At 38.7% G+C, this 25,327-nt stretch overlaps 1 protein-coding gene across 2 annotated transcripts in view; it reads left to right on the forward strand.

The window, feature by feature from the left end:
- Positions 1-25,327, forward strand: part of Pid1 (phosphotyrosine interaction domain containing 1) — a 237,015-nt gene that overhangs the window by 64,451 nt on the left and 147,237 nt on the right. The gene's annotated exons all lie outside the window — the stretch shown is intronic.

Consider the following 25,327-nt stretch of genomic DNA (forward strand, 5'->3'; position numbering starts at 1 on the left):
AGACCCAAACCATTGTTCCATCAAGCCACCATCACAACATGGTCCTCTCCACCTTTCTTTTGGAAGTGTGGTCTTGGGAAGGCAGCATCCACCAGACCTGAAAGCTTGATAGAGCATCATGTGTCAGCTGCAGTCTTTTGACCCAGAATGTGTTTTAGCAGTGTCCCCTAAGTGATTCATGTGTGGGTAAAGTTTGAGGATCACTGTCTTCCTTATCTACTGTTGGAAGCCAGATATTTTTTTAGAGAGATAAGTAGGCTCAGAGTTGTGTTTGTAAACACGAATGGATGGAGTGCTGCCTAGCAGAGCACAAACCTGCAACTCAGTTGAGCAGAAGGGCTGTAGGTAGAACTAGTGGTATCCATCAAATAGAATCTTGGCATTGGTTGCTTTTGTAAAGCTATCAATAGTAATTTCACTTAGGATGTTGGGGTTGAAGAACTACAAAAGAATCCACTTAGCCTAAATCATAAAAACGCAGTAGAATATTCCTTATGGAAGAAATCTTGTCCAACACTTTTTGATCATGAAGAAATTTATCTTTCAAAATCTCTGAGGTATGTGTGGCAATTTATAAATTGAATTTAAACATTTAAAAGATCATAGAGTCAGTCTGTTTAACTCAAATAAGTTTTTATGCCCTGGCTATATTGTTCATCACTCACATGCCCTTCCTAACAACCTTGAGGTAGACTATAATCAATGTTGAAATGTAACAAATATATTAACAATTGGCTCTTTAGTTGCTAGCATCCTTGATCTCTTTTTTTTTTTTAACATGGGAATTTTTCACCCCCCTGTAAGCAAGACTTTCTGATTTGCTTTTAGAAAGACTCTCAGGAGTCCAGCCTGGAAATAAATTTGAGTAACAAAATTCAGCTTGGCAAGTGGTTTTGTATATATTTAAATTTTGTTGTTGTTGTTGTTCTTATTAAGGAAAATCTACATTTTCCCCAAAGCACACAGGATCTATTTCGGCATCAGCCAGCAAATGAGACGGTAATTGGTGTGTAAGCCGTTCATTCTCCAAGTTTTCTCACGGGGCATAATTTGTCTCTTATTTGTCAGGGATGGGTTCTGCAAGACAACACTTCCATTCATGATGGGCACAGCAAATGCACTAAAACATTATCATAGCTGGGATTAATGGTCCACTATGGATTTATGTCAAGAATGTTAATGATTTGTTTGTGAATAAGTGGGCCTGTCGCATGGTGAAACAGTAGCCTGCAGAATTGCTGAATGGACAGTTTGCTTGCACAGGATTCTTGCAGGAAATAAATCCTCTTGCCAGCCCCTGTGACTCTCTAAAGTAGCTACTGTGTGGGATCTGAAAGGTGGCATTTACCTCACCAAGTCCTGTGCTTGCTGCTGTTGCTCTCAAAACTTGAAATTTTGTTCACTGAGAATGGAGGAACTAATCTTTAGAAGACTGAATATGATTCTGTTATTTTTTTCTAATTTAAGTTTGTGAGAAAAAAGTCAATTTAATCTCTTATTAATTAAAGCCCCCTCCCCCCACCTCACCAGGATTTTCTGAAGTATGAATTTGTAGTAGGTTTTGTTAGGTGCAAGTTAGTTACTGCCAAATGGAGTCTAGCAAATGAGGAATAGATGATCAAGATTATGTAATGATTAATACATAATAAACACACAGATTTAAAAACCTCCAGTTTGTGTGATTCTTTGTGTATGTATGCATGTATAACTTGCATGAATGTTTAGGATGAAGTTTAATGATATGTATTTTAGCTACTTTTTAAACATTTGCCTCTTAAGGAACCATGCATAAGAGAAAGGCTTTCACAGAGACAACTAACCTAGGCTCATAGGAGCTCACAGACACTGGACCAACAGTTAAGGAGCCCACATGGGACCGATCTATGCCTTCTACTTAGATTTGACAGTTGTATAGCTTGGTCTACTTGTGAGATTCCTGGTAGTGGGAGAGGGAACTGTCCCTGATGCTTTGACAGGCTTTTGGGAACCTATTCCTCACACTGGGTTGCTTTATGAAGCCTTAGTATGAGGCGAGGAGCTTAGTCCATCCTCAACTTGATATGCCATGCTTTGTTGACACCCATGGGAGGCCTGAACCGAAACAGAGAAGTGGATTAGGGGAGGTGGAGGGGGGTAGGGGAGGGGATGTGAGGAGAGGAGGGGGAAAACTAGTAGGGATGTAAAATAAATGAATAAATTTAATTAATAAAAAATATTTTTTAAGAATTGAAAAAAAGAGAAAGGCTTTCTGTTAAGAAGAAATTTAAAGTAAAATGCTATTCTATTTATGTGAAAATATTAATTTTTCTTTTCTCTTTGGAATGGAATTAGTGTGTGTTTGCCTGGGAATACATCTCAGTAGTCTGTCAGATGCTTGCCTTGCAACTGTGAACACCTGAGTTTGAACCCAGAACAATATAAAACTGTGTCATGGTGGGTGAGACTCATGGTGTAACCTGAGCACTGGGGAGGTGGAGACAAGAGACCCCAGCCTCAGGGACTAGCCAGTCTAGCCTAGTTGATGAGCTCCAGGCCAATGAGAGACCCTGTTTCAAAGAGGTGGACGACATTCCTGACAATGTCACCTGAGGTTGTCCTTGGGCTTCTGCATAGACACTCATACATGTACATGACACCCCCCTCCCCATACATTTAAAAAAGAATTAACATAAGTAAAGTTTTTGTTCAAGGTTACTGGAAGGCTCTTTAATAAAACCTCAAAGCCATTTTGAATAAAGTTCTACCATGTGATCTAAGAAGTTTCACACTGGCTGACATGGAGAATCCTCATACCCAGGCTTCTCTATAAGCAGAAGCAATGCCTACTGTCTATTCAGCAATAATGCTGCCTGCATAGTCAGAGACCATGCTGATCCCATTCCCTTGGTCCTTAGAGCAGTCTCCTGATTATAAAGCTGCTGTATGTAGTCTTGAATAAGTAGTGCTAGTTCCTAACTGTAAGCACAGTCTGCTGTGCAAGAAACCACAGGCCAAAGCCTCTGTGGTCTCTCCCCTTATGTCCCTCTCTGCTTGACTGCATTGTGGTTCCCAGACAGGTAGATGGGCTTGTTGTATGAAGTTAAAAAAAATCATGGGCCCGGATAAGGAGTATAGAACTCCTCAACACGGTGTGAAAATCTTACATGAGGTCATAGCTTCTTTCATCCAATTCTTTAGAGAGCAAAGATGTTTTTGTTTGTTTGTTTGGTTTGGTTTTGGTAGTACTGGGGTGTTGGGGCTTGAACCTAGGGCCTCATGTATGTGAGATGTAAGGCAAGTACTCTACCAGTTAGCAACAATCCTAGCTTGATCAATCTTATCATTTGCTAGATTACCAACTCTAGGCATTTGTCTAATCATGCAGGGGTTGATGATCACATACTGTTTTTCAATTAACATCATTATCATTGTCATCTTTTTTTTTTTGTACAGTAAACATGGTGCTGAAGTTAGGGACTCAAATTCCTAAGTACTCATTTAAATGACTGTCTCACCCTTCCTTGCCTGCCTTTAACTGCAGCCTGGCATTAAACAGCAGACAGATATGTGGACTTGACTTCCTCTGATCATTCTGAAATTCAGCAGTTTCAGTAGGGAGAGCTCTCCTAAGGTTAAGAAGGGAATAAACATGTTTATCAAATTTTTTAAATTCTATTTTCATCTCTAATGGTTTTCAATACTGTTCATTGCATTAGACTCTACTGTTCTAAGAGATCTGGACACTAGACTATTACAATAGTATCCATGTATTCATTATTTTGTTATTTATTATAATTTTTGGTTTGGGATAGAGCAAATTACTGAAGGGTGTTTTAAGCATCTACCCTGCACAAGGCATTAGTGTCCAAGCTTTGAAGAAGGGAAGAGGCACAAACCCCAGGTTGGATGCTAGAAGAACTGAGAATGTCCATCTATATTTTGATCATGATCAGGGTTCAATGGGAACAGAGTTCCTTCATTTCCCACTGCGTGTGTCTCCAGCTCTTGAATGTTGACACAGGAGACACTCCAAGGTAATGATATGCCACTAGAAATGCAGAATCATAGCCTAGTGTACTAGCTATGGAAATGATACGCATATGGATTTATACCCTTTGTTTCCCTCCTGTTTCTGTATCTTGCCTGAAGGAATTCATTTCTCCATCTCCCCCATAGATGCAATTTTAGTAAGAATGAGTCTGTAGAGAATAGGAATACCATCCTCTACCTCACTTCTGTTATGGGAGTGAATGGTTCTCCTGGGGGTTCAAGGACACTGACTCTCCAGCATGGGTGTTTATCAGAAAACCCAGCAGATGGAAATGGAGACCCTTTCTTCTACCCAAGTACTCTTGTAACAATCATCCCAGAGGCATCTAAAATGCAAGGGCTTTGGACATTGTAAAGCGATGACCCATACTCCTGAATTTCTAAGCTCAGGCTGGACACTTGTTCTGGATATAGTATCTGAGTTTTACTTAGATTTTCAACTCAGCCTGAAGTCTAAAATGACTTTATAAGTCATTGTCCTTGTGGGTGCAATAAAGAACACTGATTGAAATCTCTTTGAGGTTGGGAGGGAAATGGATCAAATTCATGGGCAGTGTCATGAAATCATGTCACAAATGGATGGCCCTTAGAATAAACCATGTCTTTATATTCACACTGAGAAGAAAACAGTCCTATTAAAGCACCTAAGAGTGATGATAAGAATTGAAGGCTAAAGCTTGTGTGGGAAGGTCAGGTTTATGTTATACATTATATTATTATTGGTGGTAGTATTTATTAGTATTAGTGTTAATATTACTTAAAAGATTTATATTTATTTTGAATTATTTGTGTGTATGTGTCTGTGTGTGGATATGTTCATTTATGTGCAGGTGCCTGTGAAAGCAAGAGGCATCAGATGGTCCTGGAGCTGAGTTATAAATGGTCGCAAGCTGCTGGTTTTTGTACTGGGAACCAAACTGAGGCACTCTGCAAGAGCAGCACTGCTAATTCCTCCAGCCCAATATTATTTTATTATTTACATTTCACCTGAGCCAGGATTTGGGCATTTGCAGATACTTTCTGAATCGATCAATAGCCCCCGGAAATACTCTTTCAGTTACTGCCTCAGCTCAATACTTCTGGAAATTTTAAGCTCATGACCAGTCCCTTGTCTGTTATTCATTTTCACAGGAATGACATTCATAACTCAGGGCAGACATGGTCATGGCATAGATTAAATAATGATGCTATCAAAGAAACTGGCTTGAATTCCAAGAAAAATTTTTCTTCATGGTTCAAAGAGAGAATTGAATAAAAGGCAAATGGATATCTACCCTGAATTTTGAGCTTCTTCATTCTCTAATACATTTTAGAATGTAGCCTTTTAGTTCAGAACCGGTGATGAAAATTTCGTATTCTTCTTTTTTAATGCTTTTGGACAGCTAAATGAGGAACTAGATTTTCTTTTGGGTTTAAGTGATCTTGTCTCTTTTTGAAATCCTAAACAATTATTTTCCAGATTTCCTGTGACCAAAGAAACAGTCTAAGTACCAGCTTCAATTTTATTTCTCTTTATATAATACTAGGTAGCAGAGAGCAAAGCCAATCCCTCCCAGCCCCCCCAAATACTAATATTGTGTAAACTATAGTCATGTGACTGGAGCTGAATTAATAAACATTTTGATATTGATTATCAGAAAATAAAATGCCATAGAAACCAAAGTGAATGTGATTTTTCATTAGGGAAATGCAAATCAAAACCACAGTGGGATGCCCACTCACACATTAAATCTCTCTCTCTCTCTCTCTCTCTCTCTCTCTCTCTCTCTCTCTCTCTCTCCTGTTCTCTGGATGTAGTGGGCTTGAAACTCTATAAATGATGTTGCAGGGTCAAGAGGATTGGTGAGGATGCTTTAGTGAGCAGTCAATTCCATTCTTCAATTTCATTAGCAAATGATTGTTCCATTCTCTCCAATCAGATTGTCAGGTTAAGTGTGGGGACTGGAATAGAGTTCAAAATCAGGCCTGTTTCTTTTCATCTTTGAACCTGATAGTTCTACCAGCTTGAGGTTCCAAGCTCAACTTTTTAAAAATCAGAAATAGATGTGGGCAATTTTTGTTGTTTGTTTTAGTGCATGGTAATAACTTTATAGTAATGGACCTCATGATATAGAATGGCATGAAGAAGAAATGAAACCTGTGAAGACTCAGTATTAACACTTAGGCATCTGCACTGTCCCTAGACCTTCAGATATAGACAGCCACATGTCTTCACTTTGTGACTACTGTATACCATTTAATGGAATTCTACAATTAATACATTGGTTTCTCTAGTTGCATTTTTAATGGCAGAGAATACATTTAAAAGACTGTTAAATGGTTCAGGGAAAACAATTTCATCCTAGTGGTGGAGGTAATTAAGTCAAAGAAAAGAAGACAATGTTGTTGATGGCTCTAAGTGCAGGCAATTGAGAGACTGGCTGTACAGGCAGTACCATGGGAACTCAGCAGTGGAACTGGAAAGTCTCCCCCAGCAGCAGATGTAGCTGTTCCCAGTTATACTATGGGGTACATAATGTATAGAGACTTAGCCCAGCATTGCAACAACTGACAACAGATACGAGCCCTAGGCAGGGATGAGTTCCTTTATCAAATCTATATTGTATGGGGTCCATAGTCAGGCTATTTCAGCCATCTATAATTTTGTCTATGATATTTTAGTAAAAAGGAGGAAAAAGATATGCTTTCCTAAACTACTTCCCCATGAAGATCCCTGTGATTACTTGGTTGCAGTAGAGAAGGGGGAGCATTCTGATGTGCTTTCATGAGAAAGAATTTTAATAGCCACATAGACATCTGCCAAAGCCTCTCTTTCCATTGGGACTTGGATATGTTGGGTGAATAAAAGAGCTGAATTCTGACCAAACCAAATAGTTGCCCATGTGAACAATATTCCTTCTCCAAGTTGTAGGGCTACAGCTTACATCAGAGTAGTGTGAGCTTCAAGTCCACCTTCTAAAGATGTTGATGTGAAGTACAAATATTGAAGCATTAGAAGTACTAAAGTATCTGTATATATAAAAATATATATATAGGAATATTTTACTATTTGATTACATATTTTGCTATTTGAATTAAAGTTTTTGATGTATGATATGTGTTTCATTATGCAGACAGACTCTGGCTTCAACATTCTGAAAACTTGATCGGAATGCTGTTGAAATTGGCCTTGATAGAAAAATACCCATATGTTCATATAGCTATTTAATTAGGAATTTCCCATTTATGTCAGAGATGCATTTTATATGGAATGTAAAGGCACTTTTAAACTCAACCATGAGATAATTTACAGATTACACAAATTCAAAATTTTTATGCTTAAGGGAGTACACCCTTAGGGGTGGGGAGGTGGCTCAGCAGATGAAGCACCTGCCACTCTGTTTTGAGGCTCTGAGTTCAGATCCCCAGAAACCATGTAAATCCCTATAATCCCAGGAGGCAGGAGGTAAAGGATAGGTGTTCCACTACAACAAGCTAATTAGTTGGCCTAGCTAAAACAGAAAGCTATGGTGAGAGACCCAACCTCAATAATAAGGTGGAGAGTGATCGAGGAAGACATTCAGCATCAGGCCACCATATGCATGCACCCATGTGATCATGTGCATGCATACGCAGGCACCTATACACACACACACACACACACACACACACACACACACACACACACACTCACACACACTTCCATATGGCTAAAAAGTAAGTATATCTCAATGAACCCCTGGGTGCTATGCTATCAACAGTAGAACCAATACGACTGTGGTGACAAGTGACTGAACTCTTACTTTCCAGGGGCTGTCATTTTCATTCTGGAAAGAAATAGCAAACATAGTAGACTAGTATAGAATCAGGCAGTGCTGTGCTGTACAGGAGATAAAATGAGGCAATGTGATTCTGGGGAGGTGGTTGTTTTAATTCAGAGAAGGTTGGCTATCTGAGAAGGTGCTCATTGAAACATGAATATTCATAAGGAGGCTGTCCCATGTGCCTGGTGGGACATATGTTGCAGGCAGAAGTAACAACATCTCAAGGGCCTTATGTTGAAAACAAGCTTGGTCATGGTGTTTAGACCACAGGGAGAGAACAAAACTCAGGAGGAAAATGGGTTTGAGAAAGTGTAAAGAGTTAGATCTTGCCAAGCCATAGTTGGGAGTTTGGAAGCTCTGTTCATCTCTATACCAGCAGTGCATCACTATGATAGGGAGTTTAGAATTTTACCTTATGAGTGACAGGTAGCTCATGGTGGGTCTTAAAGAGTTGACATAGGATTAGTTCTCACAGAAAGAGAATGTCTGACTGTTGCTTGGAGGATAGGTTGTAGTGAATAAGAAAGGGGACAAGAGACAATTGTGAAATTGCTATACTAACTCTAGCTAAGAGATGATGGCCACGAGAATGGAGTCAATGAATGATAATTGGTTTGGGGGATTGCTTTGATTAGAGAACCAGTAGGAATTATCAGTAGATAGGGTATAGACTCTCAGAGAAAGAAACTGTCCCTTAGGATTTTAGCTTAAACAAACCAGTGAATGTTGGTACCATTCATGGAGAAAGCAAGGACTCCAGGGAAGACATGACGGCAGATGGCATTTATTTTCTTTTTTAAAAGAGTGATTTATTCTTCGGACATTGCTTTTGAGATCCTGACTCAGGCACTTAGAACAGAAGGCATATGTATTAGGGCAGAAGTCTTACCTAGATAGATGTATTTGAAATACAGCTGAGGGTTCAAAGCAAGGAGCCAAATGTGATGGTTCAGGGCAGAGAAGAGGTATGAGAACAGGTCCTTTGATGGGTCTTCCTGCATTTGACCTTGTAATGCTGTGTTACTGTATCAACTGTTGCTGAGGACAGATGCTGAATCAAATTATTGCATTCTCTGAATGTTTTGTAAATCGCCTGTCATAACATGTGAATGCAACATTATGAAATCTTCATGCAAAGATCCTCTTGTGCTTCATTTCCTTTGTAGTGCAATGGGAAATATGATAAACTCTGGGAACACTCGATTTCCCAAAAATATTTGTTTGAAAACCTAAGACAGCTCTGTCAATGTGACAATATTTTATAACCTCATTACTTTTAAACCTGAAAGTGCTTGTTATTAGGAAATGGCTGGATTTCCAGGAAGGGCTCCTGGAAAATTTTCCAGGAAGAAAACTTTCATTTCTGTTGTTTCTTGTTACCACCAGTTTATAGTCCTGGGTTTGAGCCAGAACACTTGATGTTAAATTGCTTTAGCTGTTCAGAGTATTGGCTTTTTTTAGTATTGGCTTTGAAACACTTATAATCATAATAGGAATAACATGATGATCCAATAAATATCAACATTGTAATTTGAGGAACTAAAAAATAAAATTCTACATCCTAGGCAAGGCATTGGCTCTCTTGTCCACCCACATTGTGAACCTAGAATGAAAAGCAGGTGGGCTGTGTTGACTGTCCTCTGTTGTAGTTTCAGAAGATACCTTTGTTTCACGATGATATCCACCATTTGTCTTCTTTTACCATCCAGTACAACGTGGTTAGTGCTAAACATGTTGTCTTCTCATCACTTTAACTGGGCTGCATTTAAAATGTAAGATGAAACTTTTATTTTACCTACATATTAAAAAGGAAGTTTACAACTTATAGTCTACAACCATAACCAAATAATAATCACCAAGTAGTACAGTATAGTGCTACTGACAAATTTATATAACGAATTGTCCCCTTTAAGATTCTTATTGAGAGTTCTTATTTATGTTTTTCTTAAGTCTAACCTTACCGTTATTAAGAATAAACAAAGATGCAATATAGAAACCATGGGCACAAAGATGCAATATAGAAACCATGGGCACAAAGATATACAAACAAACCATGACACAGTTTTTACTTTTGGTAAGAGGATCCGATATGTCCAGTGCTGGTGAGGTGGTTGGGTGGGTAAATGAATTTCCACCAAGCCTGTTAACCAGGCTTCCATTCTTAAGATACACATGGTGGGAGAAGAGAACTGACTCCCACAAGTTGTTCTATGACCTATACAGGAGCTCCATGGTACACTAGGCTATTTATTTATTTATCCAAATAAATATGCAATTTTTAAAAGGAGAAGATATTTAATTCTTAAAGTCAGCTTTGTGGGCTGCCCATCACCACTGCAGAATGACTGGACCCTCTATGGAACTATGGTGTTAGGCCTCAACCTCTAGGCAGGGGCACTGGCCTAAGGGATAGCAGCAAACAATGAACCCAGCAGTTAGTAGTTCTTGTTTTCTTCATGATAAATGGTTCCTAAACAGTGAACATTTTTTTCCTGTTATTTGTTTTTTTTAAGAGTTGGAGTCTTATGACATCAATGCCTAACAATTTTTCACTGGAGAAAAGAGGTGATTTTTCAGTGTGTGCTTTCAAACAAAAACAAAATAAAACCTAAGGAGCCTGTTCTTTTACTTAGTAATTTTACTGACTTTTTTTTCGAACATTCTTTGAGCCACCAAGAGTTACTAGCTTTGATTTTTTATCAATTTAAATGGTATTGATGTTTATATAATTCAATTCTTCTTAAACTTTTTCTTCCTACATCCCTCGTCTAGCTCTTAAAGTGCCATGCATATACTCTCTAATATTATTTGTTCTTTCTGGTTTGCATTCTGATGCATTTCATGTTCTCTTTTGATTGTATTTTATTTGTCACACACAGTCTTATAGGTTTTACAGGTCAGAGAAAAAAAAGTTGCCTGCACTCAGGTAACTGCCTGTGTCAGCATGTCCTGCATGGTCTCTTCACAAGTTGTGTAAGTAGCGTATGACATTGATTGTATGCAGCCCAGATTGAGAAACTTTAGTGAGTTAATTCAAACCATTTCTGTATATCTTATGACTGATATACTTAAACTATTCTGATCATATTATTTTGAGCATTCTAAAGTTTTCATTACTTCCTACTACATGCTTTATTGAAGTTTATTCTCTTCAGTGATTCAGAACTATAATTTTTCTCTGGAAATAAGGATTACGTAATTAGCTTTGAGGCATGGTTTTTGAGTGGCATAATCTACATTTTTCTTATCAAAATTTACAAATAAATGGTGATCTATTCCAAGCATAAGTCAGTTTTCTTTTCTTTCTCTATTTTCCAGACTTTAAATCATTTAAGGGTTCTATATTCAGGCTATTATTAAGTTACTGTTTTTGGATTATGTGTATTTGCTTTCAAGACACAGTTTTAACTTTTTAGATTCACTTTGATAGCTAACTGCTTTGCAGATCAGTTTTCTTATATTACAATTTTATAATGCTTGGGTTTGAATATTACTACTTCTTTTAACTACACTTTTAGTACATCTATGTGAAAAGAAATGTGGGTGATAAATATTGCAATCAATATAAATGATCTATTTTTAATTATTTTATTTTTTAATGATCTAATTTTATACAACTCTTACAAGCAGCATGATATTGATTGTAAACTAGGTGCATTTACATGCATTACTATAATTAATGTGTTTAAAACTCTTTAAGTGGAATTATGACAAAAATATAAAGAGTTCCACAAAAATTGAAAAAATTTTTAAGCACACCAGTTATAAATAATGCATGTAAATGGATCCAATTTATGATCAATATCATTCTGGATCATTAAGATGATTAAGTTGGATTAGCAAAAGACTTGGGCAATGTCAAGCTATAAAGCAGATGCCGCCAGGCGGTGGTGGCACACGCCTTTAATACCAGCACTCCGGAGGCAGAGGCAGGCGGATCTCTGTGAGTTTGAGGCCAGCCTGGTCTACAAAGTGAGTTCCAGGAAAGGTGCAAAGCGACACAGAGAAATCCTGTCTCAAAAAAACAACAAACAAACAAACAAAAAAGGCAGATGCCAATTTAATGATATATGGAACTGACATGCTCTAAGCCCTATGTAGTTATTTTAAAAGTTAAAAATTATCTCTAATATATATTACTAAGCTAAAAGAAATCAAATAGGGAAGATTGTATATAGTACTTTATCACTTAAGGAAAACTGTCAAATTATGAATGGAAAACATTGAATATATATGTAAGAGCTTCAGAATCATGTGAATGTTCACATAGGCAAGACATAACACAATTTCTAAAAATGAAGGAAATCTGATAGGATATCTTTGCTGTTTTTAGTAATCACTGACTTCAGGTAATATTTTACAGTAAAGAAGTTGTTGACATTCTGAGCTAATTTTGTGCGTGCACTATATATTCATGATGAACACAAATACATTCAACATATATACAAATAATAAATTTTGGATCTTCTCAAATTCTGTATACCATGTCCTTTCTCTTGCTACTTAGTTGTTCTGGCTTGTAATATGCTCACATACATGTAATACACAGAACAAAATGTATTATAATCTGTTCCTTTGATAAACATTATAAAGTTAAAAGTGAGCTCACCATCATTTTAATGTCATCAATGACCCTCAATTTTAGTAGATATGGAGCCTAGGATAAAATGTAAGCCTTGCAATCATAAACTTGAGTGGGAAATACCTCAGCATGTACTATAATCCTCATTGTTGAACATTCTGCTGATTTTTTGAATAGTTTCTTATAGAAGATGTCATCATATACACTATCACCTTTATAAAATTAGTTTCTAAAACTCCCTTCACTTCTTCCTGTAGGAAGTGGTATGTACATGAAAGCCTGCTTTCACATTTGTCTTTCTGGAGATGTCCTTTTTCCCTCATGGCAGTTTGTACTTTTCAAATGCTCTGTGCTGCTCTTTGCCCAGTTTTAAAAAGAATAGCTAAACTCATAAGATTTTCACTTTATGACTACCTCGTAGCCATAGATCTTACGTCTTATGTTTCTTTAATCCAATTAGAGTGGGGGTTCTGTGTCATTTCATTTTCTTTTTAACTTCTGAACATAAGATTAACCATCTTGAAATTAGTTTTCAAAAAGTCAGAAGGAACTCCAAACCCTTGGAAAAGCCGTGGGTCAGCTCTCAGCTTAAAACAACAAATTAAATTTAATTCCCTCCTAGCGTTTTCATTAGACTTTCTGAGCTGTAACTTGGTACCGAGGGACTAAAGATTATTTTTGTTATACATGGGGGCAGTAAGTCCTCTTTGACAGCATCTTTCCATTTTGCAACTTGAATGTCCCTTCTTAATATTTCTTGCCCTCTTGGGGAGTCACTTGGAAAAGAACATATGGCTTCACTGTTCGATTTGTGAAAAGAGTGTTTAGTTTGGCTGGGAGCAAATTATACTTGACATCAAATTTACTTGTTTTTCTTTCAGGAAGATCTCCTCTGAAAGGTCGTTTTCCAATAAGGCTACATATAATTTTATTAAGTGCATACTATTTATTATGTGCCAATTAAATTCTTCACGCACACTCATGGAGCACACAGCAACAACAAACACAGTCCTCTTCCAAAATTCCCCTGGACTTAACTCACGGGGCAGTGATTTTATCATGCTTGTTTACACGTGGTCTTTGTGGTTAGCTAACAAGGACTAGGGATATGTTGCTATGTTTCTCGTTGGGAGACCAAAGCTAATTCCCCTTCCCTCCTTGAACTTGGGTTGGCTTTTGAGACTTGACAAGAGAATGTGACAGGAATGACTTGCTGTGACTTCAGGAATTGAGGAGAAAGAAACCTGGCAGCAGCTGTCTGTGCCCCTACCTTGTGGAATGTGTTCCCTGGAGCTCTGAGTAACCAGTGAAGTTTGATCAACCTGATATCAGAGAAGTCAAAGGCACATAATCTGGCCAGGGTCTCACTTGAACACGATCTTCTGGGAATTTTGAAGTTCAAAATTCTAAACATATAATACTTATCTGCTTAGAATGATTTGGGTCAGGGACTGATGATATAGGCCTGGTGATAGACTGCTTGCTTGGCATGTATGGGGCTCTAGTTTGATTCTCAGCATATCATAAAACCAAGTGTGGTGGCATACACTTGTTATCGTAGTACTCATGAGGTGGAGGCAGGAAGATGAGAAATTCAAGCCATCCTTGGTTACCTGGAGTGTTTTAATCTGGTTTGTGCTAATGTGTCTCCATCTAAGATAAACACTACAATGATTTGGTTTTGCAAAGCCATATGTATGACTAGTGAGAGGTGGACCTGGATGCTGACTCCATATTCTAATTGTCTGATACTCAATGTGCCTCTCAAACTCACATGACCCTCTCCTCAGTTGACAGGATTTATTTGACTTCAATTTGACTCAAAAAGTCTTTCAAAAATCTTAATCCAGTTTAGAAGTGTTGCTTCATGTATGCATAGCATTCCCTGGCACTTGAACCTATTAATTTTGGTTGAAGTATTAAGGGTGAACATAAGCTCATGAATGAACTTGTTGAATGGATTGAAAAAATACCACTAAGCCTTTTTAGGTCTTAGTTGCAGGGTGTGTGTGTGTGTGAGCTGTTGAGCTCAATTTATTCATTTAAGGCCTGATGAGCTGCTTAGGGTTGCAACATTTCATGTTCTTTCTTGAGAAACCTTTGCATGCAGAGCTGGGCTCTGTGCTGTAGCATCCCTGAGTGGAGAACTAGGTTGTGGAGGAATGTCAATCCACTTCCTCAAGGGAACATACTGGCAAGCTTAGAACTGCTGGGCCCTGTGGCTGAGGTGTGGACTCCCTAGCTATGTGTTAGGCATTTCCTCTAGCCAAGTTGTTTTGTTTCTATTGGGAAACAACTACCTTATTCCTCCCAGGAAATATTTGATAATGGAGACACCTGGGAGATTCAGGTTTCCTTGAATGGATCAAGGTCAGGGAAGCTTCCATATGTCAGCCATGCCAGAAAAACCCAAGGAACAACTTCTGATTCTTCTTCAATCTCACTTTTTTTCCTTACAGCTCCGCTCCAGGGTTATTTTATACTTTTCTCTCATACAATGACATTTTAATACGTTATGCTGTATCCTGGGTTAAATACCATAGCTGTATAAAAAGACTTTATTATTATCTTACTTTACTGCAATAGTAAGAATTTTAAATCACCAAGGAGAGTTTTTAGCCCATTGGGAGATGATGTGGCCCCTGTTCACTGGATCATTTCATAAAGTGAAAATTTTATAAGTAACCTAGCTGCATCATATCATTGAATGAGACTGAAAAAAAAAGTTACCACAGCAATCACAAAGCCTCCAAAGCCAAAAGCAGTAATGGGCTTAGGAAATTAATGAGAAGGCTTGTAAGCAAGAATTCTGTGGGCTGTGCTAACAATAGTCATCTGTAGACATTTGAATACAACAGATCACACTCCTTCTCTTGACTTTCAACAGATAAACCTCTTCCCCCAGAATTCTCTGTTCACTAAAATACTAGGAGATAAGAAGTTGGTGATCATGTGCCATGTCCCCTATGGCTACTCAGTGACAGACTAACTTTGTGCCTTAGTTCATTTTCATAGCATTCAGTGAGCCCTGTTATGTTCTGTGTCATATCCAGTGCTGGCATGCTCCTAGGATAGATAGGCATGTCTTTCTCCTCCTGCAGTCTACAAGGTAGTCCTGTGCTGGTCTAGTTCTGTCATTTGTATAATGCAACCACCAGTGTTTAGATACTGAATACCTCTCCCACATTTTATAGCCTATGCTAACTAAAGTATTTATTCTCTCTTGTTATTAAGTTTTCATACCTCATTAGGTAGCACATTTATTTGAAAGGAAATATTTATGCCCTTGACTTCCATAGGACACTAATGTCACTTGCCATAAATGAAAGAAAAAAAATACAAATAAAAATGGTGGGGGAAAGTTCTTAAATTATTATTTCTGAGGTCCCTAAACATGGAGTCAGTATACTAAAAGGAGGATCAGCATGTAAGATGTTTGCGAATATTGGCATACTATTGACCACATTCTGTCTGATACCAGCATGAAAAGGAATTCAAGTAAAAATATACTTTTCACTATTAGGCAAGATAAACACATACAAAACCACATCTACTCACTCCCTAGAGTCAGCTCCTGTGGCACAGGGTCTTACCCACATTTTAGAATCATTGGTCGGACTAAGCCTGGTTCATTGAATATTCTTTTCTTATCTGGTCTCAACATCAGTAGACAACCACCCACTACTTGAGGCTCTGCATTCTTTTTCCTGTACCTCTGCCAAGCATTAAGCCTGACACAGACCATTTGCATGAGTGAATGAAGTGTCTTTATTTTTCACACTTGAACTTATGGGGCCCATAGGCAGTGCTTGTGAGGACTGTCCTTGGTATAATCCTGGGAATACACATTGGGCAAGAAGAGCATTGTACTTAGCTGCCACTTTGCTGCCTCATACCTTTGGCTGAGGGACATTCTTATGTAGGAGCAACTTACAAAGCTCACCTCGTTACTCTGTGTTTTGGCAAATAAAATGTATGTGAAGAGATATGCAGGAACTTGTGCAGTTTTCTTTATGGCTTAGAGGTGATCTTGAGGCAGGCAAGTATGGGGAATAGTTTATCAACCTGGGACTCTACTTGGCTTGGGCCATGCACATGCCCCTCTTCTAATAATGCCCTTGACTGTGTGAAACCCCTTCCTAGAAATACTATGTGCACATATTGCTTTCTGCACAATGTACCTAGCAACCTGCTAGTAACTTAGGATCCCCCACCTGCATTTGACTATATGTCTACCTCACTCCGTACAATAGAATCAGTTTCTCTTCACATTAACAACCCTCAAACTTAGACAGGCTAGTAATTGTCATTGGGAAAAATTTAATAGGAAAGAATAGACTTCACATAAATATTTTTTAATTAATTAATTTATTTTACATAAAAACATATTTTCCCCTCCCTTCTCTCCTCTCATTACTTCTCTTCACCTCCCCACCCCCACCCCAATCAACTCTTCCTCTGTTTCTGTTCAGAAAGGGGCAGGCCTCTCATGGGAATCAACAAAGTATGGCATATCAAGTTGTAGTAAGACTAAGCACATTCCTTTGTATTAGGGCTGGGCAAGACAATCCAGTTTAATAAACAGGTTCCCAAGAGCTAGCCTTAGCATTAGGGACAGCCCTTTATCCCATTGTTAGGAGTCCCACAAGTAGACCAAGCTACACAACCATCACACATATGTAGAGAGCCTAGGTTGTTCCCATGCAGGCTCTCTGGTTGTTAGTCTAGACTCCAGGAGTTCCTATGAGCCAGGTTAGTTATTTCTATGGGTTTTCCTGTGATGTTCTTGACCCCTCTGGCTTCTACAGTCAGTCCTTCCTCCTTCTCTTCAGTAAGATTCACTGTGCTCAGCCTAATGTTTGGCTGTGAGTCTCTGCATCTGTTTCCATCAGTTACTGGATGAAGGATCTCTGATGACAATTGGAGTAGTCATCACTCTGATCACAGGAAATGGCCAGTTCAAACTACATACCCACCATTTTTAGGAGTCTTAGCTACTGGTCACCCTTGTAGATTTGTGGAGTTGCCCTTGCATCAGGTTTCTACCTGACCCTGAAATGTCCCCAACTTTCCAGTCATTTCTTTCAGTACTCTCTCCCTAACACCATCCCTCATATTCCCATCCACTCCTGCCCCCAGTCCACCCAGGAGATCTCCTCTATTCCCCTTCCCAGGAAGATCCATGCATCTCCTATTGGTCCCTCATTACCTAGCCTCTCTGGGTCTGTGGATTATAGCATGGTTTTCCCTTACTTTATAGTTAATATCCACTTATGAGTGAATATATACCATGTTTGTATTTCTGGGTCTGAGTTATCTCACTCAGGAAGATTTTTTCTAGTTCCATCCATTTGCCTTCAAATTTCTTGATGTCATTGTTTTTAACACCTGAGTAATACTCCATTGTGTAAATGTACCACATTTTCTTTATCCATTCTTCAGCTGAGGGGGGATCTAGGTTATGTCTATGTTCTGGCTATTTCAAATAAAGTTCCTATGAACATAGTTGAGCAAGTGTCCATGTGGTATGATTGAGCATCCTTTGGGTATATGCTTTTCTTCTAGCCTTCTGCCTAGCCCTTCTCTCACCTCCCCTTTCCCTCTGTTTCTCTGGCCCTCCCTTTCTTTCTCTTTCTTTTCTTTACCTCTTCCTTTCCTTTGTTCCCCAGGGGAAAGATAAATGCATTCCAAAGTCTCCAATCATGCACACATTTCCTTTATGGGTCCTGGTGCTGGTGGAGCATAGCTGACCATGAGAATGAATGGAAGCCAGTCCTACGAAGCTAAAGGAGGGGTGGTTCTCAAGATGAGGACTCTGGAACAAATGAATGATTTAGACTTCAGTTACCCCATCTGGGTGGTTGTGGTGACTTATATTCAGTACTATGTAATTTATGTCATATGTCAGAATGGATGAAGTAACTGGGTTTAAAAGCCAGGATCACGGCTGGGGGCATGTATCAGCAGGTAAAGTGCTTGCCGTGCAAGCTTGTATTTGATATCTCAGAACCTACATGCAAAGCCTAATAGAAAAGTTTGTTAATCTTGCCTCAAAGTACCTTTAACGACACCCAAAATAGTGCTTGATGAAGTATCTGCGCACCATGACACATGGCATTAACTATCACAATGGCTTACAAACAGCAGAAACGGATTTTTTCTCCTAGTGAAGGAGGCGAGAAATTCAAGTGTCAACAGAGTTCATTTCCTCTGCTGAAGAATGTATTCCATGCCTTTTGCTCTGCTTCTGATGGTTTCTGGTGATCTTTAGCATTCCTTGGCTTGTAGACACATCCTTGTAGTCCTTACATGATGTGTTTACAATAGAGTCCATCTTAATCTAGGATAGCCTTGCTTTTACTTGATTATTTCTATAACTGCCCTCTGTCCAAATAATGTCACATATAAAGCAGCCATGCAGAGAGCAAGGGAACAGTTGACTGAAGGAGTGCAGTGAGATTAGCCAACAGTGGGGACTGCCCACTTGGCTCTGTGGTCGTGAACTGCACATAAGAGTCATTTGGCTTGTTTGTATTTATCCAGCCAGGGGCAGCTGTGTGCATGCATCCATGACTTAAGCGGAAAGTTGTTTTGCTAGTGTTCTTCTCCAAGGGAATTTGATGTAGTCATTATTAAACATATGTGGAACATATAAGGGAATTTGATGCAGTCATCACTAAACATATATGGAACATATAAAGGAATTTGATGCAGTCATCATTAAACATATATGGAAGGGTCTTGCTATGATTATTGATCTTGGAAAGTAAGCTGGGTAAGAAAGACTAGGGAAATGAGGGTGAGTCACAGGGACAGATGGTAGATGAATAAATTGAGGTCACTGAGTGCTGTGGATATCGCTCTATATAAATAAACACTGATTGGCCAATAGCCAAACAGGAAGTATAGGCGGGACTAGCAGAGAGGAGAATTGAGGAAACAGGAAGGGAAGGGAGAGATTGCCTGGAGCCGCTGCCAGGACAAGAAAGATGTAAGGTATCGATAAGCCACAAGCCACGTGGCAAAGTATAGATTAATAGAAATGGTCTAAATATAAGAGTAAGAGCTAGATAATAATAGGCCTGAGCTAATGGCCAAGCAGTTTAAATAATGTAAGAGTCTGTGTGTTTATTTTATAAGTGGGCTTTGGGACTGGTGAGACTTGGCAGGAGCTGGAGAGAAATTCTCCAGCTACAACTGAGTGAAGATGGTGGGAGTACATGGCATTCCTGAGAGTCAGCTGAATAAACAGTAGATGGTGGACAGTGTTGGGTGCTTAATACGGAGCTGTGGCCAGGGTTCTCTAATTAATTGCTCAAAGTTCAAATGTGTTTCCCCAAATTACTCTGGCACAGTTCTGGGAGGCATCTTTTATAACTTAAAAACATATATTCCATATGTTTTAGAGAATTTGTTTCCAAGCAGAACTTAGAAGATATAGAGAACATATACACACATGCCTGTGTGCACACATGCACTCATGCATACATGAGCACACACCTCCTATATCTATCTTTCTTCTCCAAATGCGCAGCTGTTCCCATTATCAACATCTTCCCCAAGAGTACTTCATCTACCACAATTGATGGATCTCTTTTGACACATCATAATCACCCAGAGGTCATAGTTTACACCAGGCTTCATTCTTTTGCATGCCTCTGAATTTGAACACATTTGTAATGGCACATAACTGCCACCTCAGATGGTCCCACTTCTCTAAAGAGCCTCTATACTTCACTCATCCACACCTCTCTCCCTCTCAGTGTCTGATGACCACTGATCTTTTTTGTTTCTATAGCTTTCAGTTTTCCAGAATGTCACCGAGTTGGAATCTTTATAGTAGGCAGCTCACTCAGATTAGCTCCTTCACTTAGCCATATGCATGTGAGTTTTCCTTTCCTTCTCCAACTACGCCATTCAATCTTCTTTCTGCAGGTGAAGTCAAGGGATGATTAACCTTCCTTGCAAAAGGTAACGGGTGCATGTCAGCAAGCCTCACTGTAGTTCTTAGGCCTTCATCACTTGAGTGACAGACATTTATGGTAATGTCTACAGAGGGACGTAAAGCAGAGTGTCATTTCTTAGCTGTTCTGTTGTAGTTCGGTGGTCCATGACTTTAAATGCATATTTTGCATGCCAAGGATACGGAAGGGATTTGAATCTCTTCATGCTTAGTGGTGATGTCTTGGAGAAATATCCAGAGAAATGACACCAAGGTAACTTCCTCTCTTCACTCTCATCTTGCTATTTAAAAGAAGAAGAGCTGATTTCAAAAGATATTGACAATAGATAGGTTAATCTTGTCACATCCTTACCTCAAATACTTATTGGTTTCTCAGACTCTATGGAATATTCTCTTTTGACCTAATCCATATCCATTGTTTTAAATATTAATTTCTGTAGTCACCTTTTTGTATTGTCTATTTCATCCAAACTAGACTGCCCACCACTGCTTCTCAAATATATATATTTGTTTCTGCCATGTATTTGAGATCCCTCTTCTGAAAGCTTTCTTCTGTCATATTGTAAGCATATTGCTAGCATAAACTTAGGAAGCAATAATTATCTACCCAATGCCATCTGTATGCTCATGGATTGCACACTTCACATGGCTTATTAATTTCTAACAAATTTTAATGTCCATAACACTTGAAATCTACTGGACTCTAAGCTATGTCCTTATACACATCAGTCATGTTGGCAGTCTAGAACACAATGAGCCATTTGAAGATTTTGCAACAACTGAGGAAGCAGAAGTTTAAAAGAGGAAGAGGGTGTCTGATTTGGAATCTGTCCATAAAGTACATGTGGTTGTAGCCATCGAGTTTGTTAGCACTGGAAAATCAGCCAGGCCCTTTGATGGGGTGTGTGTGTTTGGCCCAGATTTTGGTTTATGCTGCCTGAGAGTAGAACTCTTGAGAGACTCTGCTGAGCAGAAAAGGGACAAAGTGAGACTGGTCAGATTGAGCTGTTTCTCAGCAAAGGACCTTGTGACCAAGGAGAATCCAGCCTCCCATATCGCTTCAATTGGGGCCAAATCCAGGACAAACAAATGACAGACATGCCTGTAGCTGCCTTGTAAATCAACCCAGCAGGATGTGTTCTAACAGAGTGAGATAAAACCTGCCATTTACCCTGTAGCTAGCTAGATACCTTTGCTTTGGGAGAGTTTACAAAAAACAAAAATTGAGAACTTGGAATCTTGTGTGATTGAGTTTTACAAGGTTGCATTAAAGGGAAAAATACAAATTCTGAGGTTATTAATGACAAGCATTCCATAGTTTCTAAAAGATGTTATCATGTCTTTATAAATGCTATAAAAACTTCAGCATGTCTTTCATCTAAAACTTCCATTTGAGTGTCCTGCAGTCCCAATGGCTTTTCTCTTTCTGGATGGTATTTCTCTTCATCACTTTATTTTGAGCATTCTCGGCTGTGATGAACATCAGCAGTTATGGGCATCTGTTAATGTCTGAGCAGGGACAGAGTGGTTGGGCTGTTTCCTGATCACCCAATAGGGTTGATAAGAACCATTTTAACTCCTGGTTTGTAGGCTCTTTGCAAAATAACTAACTATGCTATTCATTGTCCAGTTTTGTTTGTTTGTTTGTTGTTTTTTCCTTTCTGCCTGGCTTAGGGGAACCCCAGGGCACACACATTTTCACTGTGTGAATGTAAGTGTGGCGCAGCACCTCAGTCTGAGGAGAGACAGCACTGGATCCTAAGTGGCAAGATTGGCTGTGACTTGGGACCCAGAGGGTGAATGAGAGTCTCACCTTCCATTCCTAGACACACCCAACACGGAGGGGTGAGTGGAGAGCAAGTCAGTAGTTAAAGGGTACATACACAATGTCTTTGGACCACATTTTCATATCTGACCTTTTCTGAGAGTGTCTGGTTGGGTTTTCTCTGTGAACTCAGACAGAGGGTCACTCTGATGTCAGCTTGGCTCCTCTCCTGATTACTTGTGTGTTCTTTTTGCTCTCCCTTGACTCATGCTTACTGAACATGGTTGGTTCTGCACCTTCTCTCATACCTCTTTCTTATCTTTTAGATCATATAAGATCCTTTCCTCTGAACTCCTTGAGAGTAAACAGTCTTACCCACAGTCTGTCTCTAGTATTTGACACTGAAGTGGTAAAAATGAGTCTTGATTTGAAAAGATTAAATGCCTTTATAAATAATAAAATATAGTTTACTGAGTCCAACTAAGAAATATACATACATATGTTTTTTAAAATTTCTTAATCCAATTAAGAAATATACATACATGAACAGCCTGGTTTTTCAAAAGAAATATTTATAGTGACTTATTAAAGAAAATGAACCATAGAATTTAGGACATAGAATTTGAGGAGGGCTCAAATAACTCACAAAGGTCTCCAATAATGATTAAAAGTGAGGAAACAACATAATCACCACTAACAAAAAAAATTATTACCCAAATATTTTTCCTTTAAAAATAATCACTGAAGAAATACTTGTATATAGAACTCTTTAATTGCAGTACTTTTTGAGGTCATCTGCTCACTGGTTTGTTCTAGAGAGTGCTAATGACTACCAGAAAGGGTACCAGCAGCAGACGGCTCAGTGTGTGCAACTCACAGGACTGGCATCTCTACTCAGATGACGTTCCATTGTGGCCCCTCCCATGATAATACAAGGTCCTGAGCAAGTTTCTTCTTTTTAAAAAAATTCTATTTATTTATTTATTTATTTGCTTACTTACTTATTTATTCATTAGCTTTTGATAGAAATTAAAACATAGTAATAAGGAAGGGTTTAATAATTGGTTAACCATTTTGATTGAATAGATATACACTCTCAAGATGGAGTTAGGGAAATCAATCACAAAACAACCTCCAAGAAAGGAAAGGTAACTGTCAGAGATGTAGCCATAGGCCCTGGGTTATATATCTCCATCACTGAAAAAAAAAGTTTATAAAGAAAGCCAGGAGAGAATGTAGCCTGGGCTTCAGTTCATGTCAGGGTTGACAGGTACTCTATATGGAAATTTGGGGGGAAGGATGGCAGATTTAAGACCTGTTGAAGTTGAGCGGCTTGCATGGGGGCTAAGTTATTTAATCTTTTTGTTCTCCAGTTTGACCTCTGTAAAGTTGTTTTATTGTAGTACCCACCTCAGAGGATGGTAGTGGATATTTTCTGAATCACAACAGCTAAAATATCCATGGAGATACAAGTATCTGGGTGACAACCAGGATGATGATGAAGATGAAGATGATGATGATGACAATGATGATGATGAGGAGGAGGAGGAGGAGGAGGGGGGTGATGAAAGTGCTCTGAGGTTTTAGTAGATCCTTTCCCTAGCTTGTCTGACCAACACTTTACATATCAATCCTTGCCTTATTGAAGCCAGTAAGAATAATCTATAAAACTCACCCATTATTAAGCAAACAATAGGTCACTGGTGAGATAGAAGATTCAAAAAATATTTTAAAACATCAATGCAATAAAGAGAGGAAGAAAAAATACACAATGAAGAAGTGAGAAAATGGAAACAGCAAAAAATAAAAGACAACCTTCCCCTCAACAAAAACAAACCAAAGGATGTCATGAGGAACTAGTACTGAACAGTCAGGCAATGAGTATGATTAATCCTACAGTGCTGATGGCTTGGTTTACAATTATGGATAAGTCGAAGACAGGCTATGTGCTTGCTGGATCTTACCTGCTTCATGTTTATGTAGCCCTGTGATGGGCTGATACTATGGTCATCTCTGTCTATAGATGGCGAACTGAAGTTTGAAGGGTTAAGTAGGCTCCCAAGCTTGTGCATTTAATAAAAACTGGGACAGGGATTTAAGATCGGCTAACCTGAAGTAGGGATATCTCATTAGAAGTAAAGCTACTCATAAACAAGCTTACCTATGGGTTTTTTTTTCTCACCCATAGTAGATAGTTTTGCTGTCTTTTGTTAATTGCCTGATCAAAGAGAAATAAAAACCATGGAAATACCTTATAAATTAAATATTTGGTTTATAAGGCTTATGTAGCGTCTTTCTATTCATCATAGTAAGATTGACTAAGATAGAAGCAGCAATGGATGATATAAGAGCTTCAGACATTTACCCAGAATGGTTGAAGCCTGACTAATCTACAGACAGCATTATGGGGGAAGATCTTGTACTATTAAGTATCATTGGCATTATCAGTGTCAGCAAGAGTTTGTGAGACTTTCTACAATGTGAGCTTTTGAATGTGGGGACTTGGATATCTAATTGAAATAGCGTATAGTGAAGGCTGCACTGGCAATGCATGCTGGATTAAAGAATTGAAAATTATATGCCTCCAGGGCAAAGTCAGCTGGGTGTGTGACTGAGCTGAGCCAAATGGAACCAATTAATGTTGACTTGGTTGTGGATTAAGGTTTGTTTACCAAATCCATTCCCTGGTGGGAAGTCAAGTTTCTTTATCATTCTTGTTTGTAATTTAATTTGCTAATTGGCTTTTTAAAGTTTGTGGGAACTTTGGGTTAAGCTGTAGAAATCCAGATTTTATGAGCATGTTGGATGCAACTAAGGAAATGTAAAAGTTGTTTTAAATTTACATGCTAACTAGGCACCTGTTTTCAATTTGTTGCCTTGAAAGATGTTACTTTTTGGAATAAGTTCAGGGAGCCAGAGTTGTATTTGAAGCAGAAGATGGAAGGAAGCAGGCAATGGGATGCTGAAATCCATCTTAACAAGTCACATAATTTCCCTGGCTCTCACTCTTTCTGTTGCAATCAATAGGGGATTTTATGGGAGATGCGGTACCCAAATTTCCTACATCCACCTATGGAGCTGCAAATAGAGTAAATTCCAATAGTACCATAAAAATAATTCCTTGTAATGATTCTAAATCATAGATGCATGGGTCATGTTCCAGGTCAGCAGCATGTGGGGGATGG

The sequence above is a fragment of the Peromyscus californicus genome, unplaced genomic scaffold (genome assembly GCF_007827085.1).
Source record: "Peromyscus californicus insignis strain IS unplaced genomic scaffold, ASM782708v3 Scaffold_21__1_contigs__length_65335640, whole genome shotgun sequence".
In the NCBI taxonomy this organism is placed as follows: domain Eukaryota; kingdom Metazoa; phylum Chordata; class Mammalia; order Rodentia; family Cricetidae; genus Peromyscus; species Peromyscus californicus.